The following is a 13,595-nucleotide window of genomic DNA, read 5'->3' on the forward strand; positions in this document are numbered from 1 at the left end:
TCAGAAGAGGCTCTTGGTTTACAGATTTTTCAGGGTTAGTGTGCTTGCTTGCCATTCAATTTGATAGGATTTGATAGTCTCCCTAATGATCACCTCACACTCTTCACGGAAAGAAATCCACACCCACCATTCCTTTATTGAAATTATCAGAAGTTTCTTCTTAATCCAGTCTTTGTTGTGTGGGAGATTAATGAGATGCGTTTGCTATTATCGACCCCCATTTGTTACTCTGTTTTTCCTCCATCCACTTTCTGATGGTATGTATTTCTTGGCTCCATTCACAGCTTTCTTCTCACTCTGCATACTTTTTCAAAGTGCAGGGTCATAAACCTCACTCATGCTACACTTCAGTGTGCCGAGATCTTGTAATTCCCTAGGCTACCATCTGCTGCTCAGAGGGAAATTATATTTCAGTTATATTTGCTTTAAAAGATGGCATGACTGGCACCTGTTAGTAGTCTCGTCATTATATTATTCCGTTATTTTAAACATGCTGCAAAGCTTCTCGAATTTTTGTTTTTCTCCCAGCTTATCCTATGGATAGGTTTAAGTATGAAGTCTCTAGAATGTCATGGAACAGGGGCTGGGGCATGGCCCTGAGGCATGCGGTTTTCTGCTAATCTGTTTTAGACACACCCTGGGGGCTCTCAGCAGCACTGTTGATATGCTTAAAGGTTTGTCTGCGACTCTGTTATTCTCTGACTATGTGATGGCTTCTTTGCATTAACTTTATGATTTCCCAGACTATTTGGGATTGTCCTGTCATTCTTTTTTGATCATCTGCACCAATTATCTTCATGATAACCCCCATTGCAGGTCTACATGCTTCCCTGAGGCTCTGAAATGCTGTTGCTTTCTTTCCGCTGAATGCATTTGGATACATTTCAATAACTGAAATCTCTTTAAACTTGGCTCATACTCCTTGTATTGAAAAGTATCCACTGCTTCATGTACCAAGCCCTTCATGAGTGTGTGACTGAGAGATGGTTTTGAGTCTCACATTCTTGCTCTTTCCTAATTCTATTGAGTTCTGACACTATCAGTGGACAAAGCCACAAACCTTGCTTTCTTAAAAACACCCTGCCTGTCTCTAATGCTCATCCACAATATTGCAAACAGTCTTACTGACTTCTGTAAGTGAATTCTTGATATCGCCACATCTACCTTTTATGCTTCTTAACTATATCTTGAACACAACAAAACTCTAAATTTCTCAAAATTCTCATCTACTCCACACATTTCCCTATATGTCTCAGTCAGCATCTCTGTATTCTGACCACTAACCCACAATCACTCATGAGAAAACACAGAAACTAGAAAAAGAGGAAATTGTCACCTGTGGCTCTTATGTAGTGTATTGACCATTGTTTTCAATTTTGCCTCTAAAACCCAAACAATTCATGTCTCCTATCTCCTCTATTACTTACCCTGTTCTAAGCTAGGTCTTGTGGTTTGGATAACATTTTCCCCCATGAGCTCATTACTGTTATTATTGAAGAATTGCTCTCTGGCTGCTAATGTCATCTGGGGGGGTTTAGAGACTCTGGATTACCGGAGACCAGCTTCAGAAAGTAGATCACCAGGATCATTATCTTGGGAGTTGTGTTTTCAATCTTCCCCACCCTCCTCCCCTCTAATTCTCTACTTTGAGGTGAGATCCTATTCCACACACTCCCACCACCACAGGGTTCTGTCTCACCATAAACCCAGGGTCAAACAGAACCAAGTATTAGGGACTTGCCTCTCAGACATGGAGCTAAAATAATCCTTCCCTGAGTTGATTTCCCTCGGGTCACAGAGATGGAAGTCTGACTACCACATCTCTATACTTTCCTGTCTTGACTATTCTAATGTCTTTCCCTCAGTGTCTTAATTTATGCCTATGACATAAATCAGAGCCTGTCCTTGCTTAAAGTAATCAGGCCCATTGCCCACAGGAAAATTATCCCGAGGTGATAAGACCCCTGTGATGTTGTCCTTTTCTCCTTATGCATCTTCACGTTCCCTCACTTCACTCTTCTCTAATCCTCACTCAAAACAATAGACTTTCTTTTCTGTCCTGTGAACACACTGCTCACTCTCTGCCCTGCTGTGTGTTCCTGCTGGGAGGTGATTCTCTGCATTTGACTTGAAGAGTTAATGCTTCCAACTTTCGACTTGCAGAGTTAATCTTCCAACTGGAAAACAGCTTGAGAATCTCTGACTTCTAGAAAAAATCTCTCTAGCATCTAACCTAATGCTGCCACTTGGTCACGGACAAGGCTTTTCATTAGTGTTATTCACGGCACACAGCATCAGCATTGTTCTGTATTCTTCATGTTGATGTGTCAGGCTTGTTTTCTCTCCCTTCTTTCCCAACCATTCCAGAGCCTCTATGGATCTTACAAGGATATCAAAACTGTATTGATGGGCTGGAGAAATGGTTCAGAGGTTAAGAGCACTGGCTGCTCTTCCAGAGGACCTGGGTTCAATTCCCAGTACCCACATGGCAGCTCACAGCTGTCTGTTCTAGAGAATCTGACACTCTCCCACCAATGCACATAAAATAGAGTTAAATAAATTATAAAAAAAAAACAAAAAAAACCCAAAAAAACTGTATTGATGAAAAGAGTAAATCAATGCACAAATGATGTTGGTTTTTACAACAGTGAATTTTTTTCCTATAGCTACTTCTTTGCTTCGTAAAATGTCCTTGAGTGAAGGCTTACCTGCATTTTGGAAGGAAAAAGTATAACACGAATTAATATCTGAATACACTTATTGTTTCTCTGCAATATAACTGTATTTGAGCAGATTAAAAAGATGGAACAATGTGACTTATACCTTCCCTAAGCCATGCGAGCAGAACAAGAAAATCCCTGATGGTATTTGATTTTTTCCCCCTTCATCTTTAAAACTCAAGTAATAAATCCTACCTCACAGAGGATTTGGGCGAAGCAAATAAAATTGTACATGAAAAAGTATTTCGTAAAATGTTGGCAATAAAAACAACATATTGCGTTCAAGTCCTTGTTAGAGAGGATCACAATAGAGAAGGATGAAAATGCAAAATGACAATGTTTAAAGCTTCACATAGAGCAGCCAACTAAAGTAGTCCATGTTCTCCAGGGAAACACCCATAGGAGACATGGAGACAGATGTGCCAGGCTTCTCTTCTGTCCTGTCTCCCTCCCCCACTTCCCTTTATCCCCCACTTAGTCCTGTCCTTTCTGGCCCTTCTGTCCTTTCCTCTTCCCACTCAGAGCTTTCCTAGATGTGCAACATAACCCATGTTTCTCTAACCTGATAAGCTCTCTACAGTCTTGTTATTGTCAGCTTTCCTTCTGGCAGTCACCACCTGTTCTCCACCTGGTCTGTCTCTTCACCTTGTCTCTAAACATTCAGTGTGCCAAGACACCAAGACATCATTCATGCAGTGGCTTCTGTTCCCCTGGTCAATAAACTGACAGTATTCACTGATAGTAAAAATGAGCAAAGAGGGCTGGTGAGATGGCTCAGCAGGAAAGAGTGCTTGCTGAACAAGTGTGAGGACCTGAGTCCAAGTCGCCCGATCACATAAAACAGTTGGGCATGATGACAAACATGTCTGAAAACCCAGTGCTGTGGTTGAGGATTTCTTGGATATTCTGGCATCCCTCCTAGGTGCAGGTTCAATGAGAAATCCTGTCTCAAATAAGGTGAAGGGTGATAGAGTAGAACATCTGATATCTTCTGTGCAGATACAAGTGTGTGTATTCACACACACACACATACACGCACACATACCTCATGTACTACAAACATACACCACACATAAGCTATATGCAACACAACAAACACATGCACACAAGACATATGCATACATACTACACTTGTACACTGCACACATACATATGCATGAGTGCATTTACACATATACCACACATATGAAATGAACACATACAAATGCTACACAACACACATATATGCTTACACATACACTATGAACAACATACACTACATGCATACACCACACACACACACTCATACAGAGAGAGAGATAGAGAGAGAAAGCCCACACAACAGAGTGAGCAAAACAGAGTCTAAACTTGGCTTAAGTAGCTCTGGTGGTCATAGTATCTCAAAGCCTCACATTCGTTGCTCCCACCCTATATGCTGGTACAATAGGAGGGCATTTGTTCTTGTAAGTCATTCATAGGGCTGTGAAGGGTGAGAAGTACCACAATGAGCCATCTATAAGCTAAAGAAGTAAGAAAGCTGGTGTCAATTAATTTCAGGTCCAAAAGCTGGGGATGCAGGGAGCTGATGGTGTTAATTTTGCTCTAATCAGAAGACTGAAAAGCCAGGAGCCCAGTGCTTGAGAACAGGAGAAGATGCATCTCTCATGGCAACCAAGGCAGTTTGCCTTTTCTCTGTCTACTAGGAGACAGGAAGTTGTCTGCTCAGTTGGTCCAAGCAATGCATTTCTTGTCTATTAATTTAAATGCTAATATATTCCAAAACATCCTTACAAACATGCCTAGAAATATTTACTATCTGTCTGGGCATCCTTAACCGAACAGGTTGACACACAAATTTAACTAGCACGCCATTAATCTGGGTTAGCTCAGTTCTAGAGGATCAACTGGAAGACTGATCATTCTGTATGGGTAACCCATGATGCTGTGCTCACACTGGTTTGGTATCACCAGCAGTAACATCACATTAAGGAAGCATCTTGAATTTCCTGGTTCCTAAAATCCAAGATTAAGGTAAAGTATGGTAAACGGGAGGGCACTAGAATGTATCAGGATATTAGGAATCTGGAAACCTTATTGAAGGAAGAAGTTTAGAGGGCCAGAGTTGTCTTCATGTGGAAAGGGGAGTCACACTTTGGAATGTCTGCAGCAGAGATACAGGCAATGAGGACTTGATATCACTATACAATATCACATTGTATGTGTGCATGTGTGTGTGTAATTCCTCCACTATTCTGTGTTTTTCTCAAGAGTAGAAGACAACTCATATTAGAGAGGAAGAAGAATATCTAACAACATGGTTCAGGAATGAAATGGGTTGCTATGCTTTTCCTGCATTGTTTACTAATGATTCTGAACCAGACACTCTGCTGAATCCTGGAAGACAGATATGAGAGGAATGCAGTCCACAGTGCAAATTTCTCTTGAATCCAGGAGCTTCTTCATTCCTTCTCTCACCATTTCAGCATAACTCACAATTATGTTCCACTCTCCACAAGCCCAGCCATCTCCATACACTCCCGACACTCACTGCTTGGGCATCCTTCATACTATAGCTCGATTAATGTATGTAAAGCACCAGCCTGATGCCTCCACTCCCGTGTTCAGTCCTTTAAACTGACAGTACATAAAAGCTTAAAAGTGTCCAGCAGAAGGGAGTTAGACTTAATCTAAAAATACCTTGCTTTTTGGTACCTCGAATCTCTGTCCTCATTGCAACAACCCACCTGCTCGCTGGATTTTTAGATTGTAATTTTTTCATGTCATTTAGTTCCTCATCTGTGACCTAACCACCTTTGTTCTCTGGGAACTTTGAACAGGTCATTTTGTCGAATGGGACAGAGTAACAGTATCATAATTCTACTCTCTCCCTTACAAATCAATACAGTAAGTATCAAGTTAAATGTCACTCCCCATAGATAATGAGGAGATACTGAGGAATCTCACATGGTGTGAATTCCAATGGTATAGCTAGCTTCTCTCCTGTGAAGTGCTTATTTCAACCGTAAGTTAGTAACTATTTGTATAATTATTCACTAAAAGCCCAGCTCTTCAACGTCTTGAGAGACCAATCATATCAGCCTTTCTTATCTAGCTTTTACGTGCCCATATGCCTATCTCTGACCGCTGTGCCTATATGCCTATCTCATATACTGGACACTCAATAAGCAAATGATAAAAAAGTATGTCAACAAATTAACAAATAATAAGTAAATGAGAATGGAAGAGGAACTTTTAGAAACTCTCATTACATCAGGGAAATCTCATGAAAGTTGTATTCAGAGATGTTGATGAATGGTCAGTGGCTCTCTTACTGAGTCTCACTGAGGCATATAAAGTGGGGTTATTTATTGTCTACAGTTGGCAGCGGGGGAACTGGAAACCATAAATGGGTAAGACCCAAGGTTAGGGTTATATGTAGTCAAGTTTAAAGTCATTGCTAGAATCTGGATCTTCCCATTTCAAATCCTGCTCCCGTTCTTCTGTGTTGTCTTTTATAGAGGACAGAAAGGAGGCAAATGACAAATAAATGAACAAGGGACCTGGGCAGCTCTCAGACACTTGGTGGTATCCATGCTATAAATCTCCACCTGCTGCATTGAATCATTTGAAAGCATAGAGCTTCACTTCTAGAAAAAACACCCACTGAGATGTGAATGGTCACAAGAGGTCCTCTGCATGGCTGTGATACAATTTAATCTTCCCTGACCCTGACAGCAGGTCTTGCTTTCTGTGGTGTGCCTTAAATCAACCACCTGGCCGACTACTGAACTCACGTATCTTTAAAAAAGAAATTACTCATGCCCAACTACACTGCAGATATAAAGTAGTAAAATCTGTAGAGCAGAACCAGTGTGCATGTGTTCCAGGGTACGTGTGTGTGTGTGTGTGTGTGTGTGTGTGTGTGTGTGTGTGTGTGTGTGTGTGTTTGTTGTTTTACAAGCCCCAAGACTTTGGGTATTGTCTTTCCTCTATGGATCATTACAATCCTCTGGCTTAGTTTTAGATTTATGTGAGGAATAAGAATTGATTTGTATACAGTTTGTAAGACTAGAAGAGAATTCACCAACAATCCTGGACTTGGGCTTTTTTGGGTCCTACCGGGTGTCTTTCAGGATAGTACACCAGGTTTACGGAGAAGTTCTAAGACCTGGATGTGGTGGCAAATACTTTGTGTATATGCCTAGTACTTGGGAGGCTTAGGCAGAAGGATTGAGAGTTTCATTCCAGCCTAGAATACATGGTGAAATCTATCTCAAAAGAGAAATAGAAAACAAAAATGAAAAAAAAAAACATAATAAAAAGAACACTCTGCTGACTAGGAGCAACTCACAGGGAGGTGTTATTTGGGCTAAATGTTTTGTTGAAACTTCTAGTATTAAAAGTTATATTTGGAAACTTCTAAAGCAGTGGCCCACACAGACTCCATCATGGGAGGAATCTATTTGGACCCCAGCTCTGGAGATTCTAATTTCATGGGGTTTTAGGAACCTGTATTTAAGAAGCTTGTGAGATGGTTTCCAGTGAATGGTCAAGTTTGAACAACTCAGGGCTGCATCTCAACCCCAGACACCATCATGACACCTTATGAATGACAGATCACAGTCCTGACTATACATTATAACATTTGCGGGAATTAGAGAAAAATACTGCCGTTGAGGCCACAAACTAAGAGATTCTGATTTAATTTGTCTGAGGTAAGACTTTTATAATGGCATTTTGGTAAAACACTTAGTGGATCCAAATGTGGTGGGGTTTAAGAAGACAGATCAGTCATTGAAGCATCATGGATTCACTTTGCATCTGGTTTAATACGGGGGTCCAGTGAAAGAATTCTGATCGCCTCTCAAGCTACCTAGGCATAAACAAAAGTGTCATACTTTTACCAGATATAATAAAGCCCTCCATGACAACAATGCGGTAATAGTCATACACCTGAAGATTAACATATAACCCACTCTTTGGAAGATACTTTTAAAAATATAAAAATTCAATTATGGAGACAAGAGCTGTAAGGCAACTGGCAAGCTCTTGGAATTAGGAAATCAGACTGAGGGAGAGGAAACGTCTTCTAAAATTAGCTGGGATTCAGGTGATGGACTTTAAAAAAAATAAGTCTCATTAAGATATTTATATTTTAATTTGAAAAATGAGAGAGGTGTAGCTGTGTGACTTCTGGGGAATATAGTCTTCTTTACTTTGTAGATTCAAGAGATAAGAAATGACAACTTCAAGCCTGGCAGTGGTGGCACATGCCTTTAATCCCAGCACTCGGGAGGGGCAAGAAGATCTCTGTGAGTTTGAGGCCAGCCTGAGCTACAGAGTGAGTTCCAGGAAAGGCTTCAAAGCTACACAGAGAAACCCTGTCTCAAAAAAAAATTGACAACTTCACAAAGGCCCACATGTGTATATAAACACATACACATACAAGTACAGGCATATACACTTAAACACACATATATACACACAGACACACGTACAGGCATATGTCACATATACATGCTGATACATACAGACATATGCACAAAACAAATACATACATATGTATATTAACATACACAATAAATACACACAGGTATCCATACTCATGCGTAAAACAACAGTTTAACTTTAGAGCCCTTGCCAAACTGTGTGTTCAATAGGAATTTTAAAACACCCCATTGAGACACAGTTCACCTTCTTCATTGTGGTGAAAACAAATTCTGACTGTCCTGGCTTCTTTGTGTCCCTTCCCTGAGGGGTGAGCACCTTATGTAGAGCCTACTCCTCTGTGTTAACTATCTCACAAAATGAAAATCATTAGATACTTTTTCTCTATTTCTTGTATTGAGATCACACACTGCAGGAGAATAGGCTTGCATTTTATTTTGCATAACACTGTTCTATGAACCTACACTACAGCTAACACTCAATAAATATTAAAGACGCCATTATCTGTGTACATACTAAATAAATTTATTTAATGTCACCCAAAGGAGTAAATAATGACTTCCTCAATTCTTTCATTTTACTTTTGGGAATAATCATTTTAATATTTGTTTGTTTTCCTTTTAGTTCACTGTTAGTAGATTAAATATGCTGATTTTATGGGGGGTCTTGACCCTTAATGGTAAACTTTATGCCCCCTCAGAAAAGCTGGGTCATTTTCTATGTTTTCTTTATATTTGAGGAATATCAACTGTTGTCTAAAGAGTACTTACTTTGCAGAGTAATTTCTCCTATAACATTGGCTTAGAATAATACAAATTTGTTCCAGCTTAACTGCTGAACCATCTCTGTGGACCCAGATTCATCTTTTTACAAGGAATCTACTCTCAAAATAACTACCTCAATCCTGTTAAAGAAACCGCTTCCCTGACATGAAGCGTTTTCTATCTCTATCCACTCAATTTCACTTAGCCACAGCCCCCAGTACTGCTTCCTTAGGCATGAAGTTTCCGACACAAACTTCTAGAAGACACATCCAATCATGGCAGGTTTGTCAGGGGTTTAGGAAGGAGTATTTCTCATCAAGGAGTTGTCTGTTGAACACAAACGGGGAGGTCTTCATATCTTTGTTTTATTAGTCATCAGATATGTTGTTGGGAAGGTACAGTCTGTGACCAGAGCACATCTGGTGTGGTGTGAACGAGAAATCTCCACTTGTAGGCTTGTGTGTATGAACACTTGGTCCCTGGTTGGAGGCACTGCTTAGGAAGGGTGTAGACCCTCTAGGAGGCAAAGCTTCATCCCAGAAAGTGGGTCACTAGGGGCAGGCCCAGGGGCTTTGTAGGCCAACTCCACTTCCCATTTACTCTCTGCTTCCTGAATACAGATGCAATGTGACCAGTCATTCTCATACTTCCCCTTCCCAACTGTGGTGAACTGTCCCCTTCCAGAACTATAAAACAACATGGGCCCTTCCTCCATTAGTTGCTTTTGTCATAGTATTTTTGACGTAGCACTGGTAGATACTTAAGATGACATCATAAATAAACTGACAACTAGAGGGTGTCTTCTACCCAGAGTTCTTGTGACTGGGCACTAAGAGCCTTTCTGAAGAGTGATATTTCTCAATTATATTATACATGGACTATTCTGTCTCTAACCAATGAGATCTTTTATGTTTCTGTTAAAAATATCTAAATTTGAAGCATTTAAGGTTTATATGAAGGTTAAAAAAATTGTACAAAAACAATAGAGATACTTTTTATTACTGTTCTCTTGATGTTACTGTCTCATATAATATAAATCTTATATGATGACCTCACCTATGATATTAGCAATGATAGAGATACCTTAATTAACCCATAGTTCTTATTCAGTTATGCCAATTCTTCCACGATTCTCCTTTGCTTGACAGAATCTAATACCTCATGGTGCATCTACTTGTCTGGAGTACTCCTATGTATCTTACATAAATATGAGATTCATAAAATATACCTTACACAGATGTTTGACCTGTGAAAATATTAGGATCATGATTGTAAATGAACGTGACATTAAAATATTCCAAGAGTTTGCCTGTGTTTAATCTGTTTCTCAGTGTCATACATACATTCATATTTGAGTTGCTTGACATTTGATTAGCAGTGAATGCATGGAAGTATATAAATTTTGTGCCTCTCATGGCATGAATAATAAAAATCAAACAAATGGAAACTAGTTTATTTTCTATTTTGCATTTCATTTTGAACTTTGTGATTGGTCCGGGTTAGTGAAGAAAGGGAGGAGTTTTTATAGAAGATAGCATTGTGTGCAGAAGTATGGGACTGGCATATCCACATTAAAGCCCTAGGCCAGAGTCTTTTTGAAGTCAACTGCCAGAGAAAATTCACTTAGAATGCTCATTTGAATAAACTAAGAGGGCCTTTGAGTGATGCATTTTTTTTTCTTGTGTGGATTTTGTATGCTAAAAGCTTGATGCTCACTTTATTACATTTATTTACTCATCCATATTTTAGATGTCTAAGAAGTTCATCATAATATGAATTACTTACTAGAGTAAAAGAACACCAATTTGGAAAAAAAATAAGTCAAGATGAAATAGAGATTTTCATTTCACATCATATAAAAACTATAGGAGAAGACAGTTACCTTTAAAAAATTGCAAAGCTACACAGAGAAACCCTGTCTCGAAAAAACCAAAAAAAAAATTGATAGTTAAAAGCACAGTTTGCACGGTTAATTGATTTATCAGAATTGTATCTATTGTAATTTTCACTATTGATTTATGTGATATGTTCATGGTGCAAGTTCTGTTTAATTTTTTATTTTATTTATATATGTGTGTATGTGTGCGCGCGCGCGCGCGCGTGTGTGTGTGTGTGTGTGTGTGTGTGTGTGTGTGTGTGTGTATCTGTGCACATGTGTGCAGGTTCACACAGAATCCGAGAGAGGGTGTCAAGTTCCCTGTAACTGGAGAATACTTTTATTTCTCATTTGAAATGCATCGTTTTTGTGTCTGTGTGTATACCTCTGTTCTAACTATAGGTATTTGAGGTTTTATTTCTCTATCTGGAAGGCTTTGTGCTTTTCTAGAGTGTGATGACTTCAGAGGAGTGAGTTTTTTTTGGCTTAAACCTGGTAGTGTCTTGGGTGGAAAGGGTTGACATAGGGGGAAGAAGAAGCTGAGCTCCTCCTGCAGCCATTAGCCTCATGAGGCTTTAAATTCTTCTTTGAGTGAAGAACTGGCAAATGTACCTTCAAAGACTAGTGGGTTTAACATTCAGTGGCTCTGTTTGTTTTTTTCCTGTCTTGGAAAAATCAGTAACACAGCTAACAAAATTAGAGGATTTCTATAGGCATTCTGCATTTAAGATATTAGATAATCGTCATTCATCTTTTAATAATGAAATCTTGCTGCTACTAGAAGACACATTGAAAAAGACGGCTTATTAAAGGAAATGCATACAGGAGAATTTGTACATGTATCAGTTTAAGCTATAGTCTCCATTGCTTATTACCAAGATATAGACTCAGTTTAGTTCAATTTAGGGGAAAGAAGTTTTCTCAGCTTCAAGTGTCTGTTAGGTGGCGCTTTCAGTTAATTTTTGCCGTATGATCTACAGGTACCTTCAAATAGCTACAAACACTCCTGATATTTTTCCCAAAACAAGTTGCCTCTTTCTGGGGGCTTTTGTCCTCATTCATGGTATTCTAATCTATGTGGCTGCTTATGAAATGCAGTGATTGGTGATCACTATGTGGCTTCACACTTGGTAACTTATTTATTGCGTACATGTGTAACATAACAACAATCATTACGTATTTCAGCCTTTTGATGGAAAATGTGTTTTCTTGTGTGTGTGTGTGTGTGTGTGTGTGTGTGTGTGTGTGTGTGTGTGTGTGTTGTGTGTGTGTGTGTGTGTGTGTGTGTGCATGCATGTGTGCATGCATGGTGGCATGTATGGGTATACATAAGGAATCCAGAAGTCAAGGCTAGGTGTTGTTCCTCAGGATTTCATTAACTTTTTTTCACCAGATAGAATCACTTTTACCCAGAAGTCACAATTTTGCCAGCATGGTCTCAGATTTCAATTCAAACGTTTGATATCCTATCCAACTTAGATATTACCATATTATTACTTTCTTCCTTGTTTCATTCGTTTCTTGGCTTACGTAGATTAGAATCTCCACCTTCCCTTCTACCTGCCACAAGATAAAGCTGATTCAGGCCAACTGCCATGTTCTTATATGATAAACATTTAGAAAATACCTTAGAAGAAAGTCGTTTCTCCCAAATTCATTGTCTGAAAGCCTTGTCCATTATCCCTTTACTTCGTGTTTCTTTATGTTGTCATTATTTGTTTTACTGAGTCATTTTGTTATAAAAGCACAAGATGTTTAAGATTCACAGAATCATAGTTAAAAATTTGATGTGTACCAATACAATCGAATCATGCAAAGCTTTTCTGGCTTACAAGCAATTGGTTTAAAGAATTCTATGCATTTGGATGTGAATATAAATATCTTTCTTGCCTATGTCAGATTGTATTAGAGATAGTTTCAATGATGTAACAAGACAATTGAGATAATTAGCCTATAGCAAGAATACATTTGTTATATGTTTGTATAAATACAAGATGTTTAAGATTCACAGAACCATAGTTAAAAAGTAGTTGTGTACCAATGCAGTCAAAACATGCAATGCTTCTCTGACTTACAAGAAATCTGTTTAAGGAATTCTGTGCAATTGGGTGTGAATATAAATATCTTTCTTGCCTATGTCAGATTGCATTGGAAATATTTTCAATAATATAACAAGATGATTGAGATAATTAGCCTATAGCAAGAATACATACATTTGCATAAAGCTTCTAGACTATGATTGAGCAGACTTATTCCTTTTAAGATTCTGTTGAGAGTGCTGGATGGTAGTGACAAAGATTGCATGGAGGAGCAAACTGTGTCTTGTATGCTGGGGAAGCAGGATGAATAAAGAAGGATTCAGTATCCCACACTCCCCTTAAAGAGCACACCACCATTGACCAAGGAAACTCCAGCATCCCTACACTATTCTCAACCTTAGTCCCCAAAGGTTGGTTCAGTTCCATTAGGACAATCTTGTGGTACAAGACATCAACACACTTGGGAAGAAACTCAAGAGTCAGATTATAGCACATAATAACATACATAATATTATTTAATTATTCTTAAGATTCTTTATACACTATTCATACAGAGCTCACACTGTCAGGTATAGTAACTGGCGTTGTAGTTGAAAACAAGAAACTTTGCACACCTGTTTGGACAGGGCTAGTGTTATCTAGCAAAACAATATTGGGCCAAGATGTCTACATTATCGAGACGTTGTGTTTTATAAACTTGGCGAATGAAGAGGTGAAAGTCCATTTCAGGTGTACTGTTCACTGGCTGTGTGGCCCATTCTCACAGTGG

Source organism: Peromyscus californicus, unplaced genomic scaffold (assembly GCF_007827085.1).
Source record: "Peromyscus californicus insignis strain IS unplaced genomic scaffold, ASM782708v3 Scaffold_19__1_contigs__length_69161282, whole genome shotgun sequence".
Taxonomy (NCBI): Eukaryota; Metazoa; Chordata; class Mammalia; order Rodentia; family Cricetidae; genus Peromyscus; species Peromyscus californicus.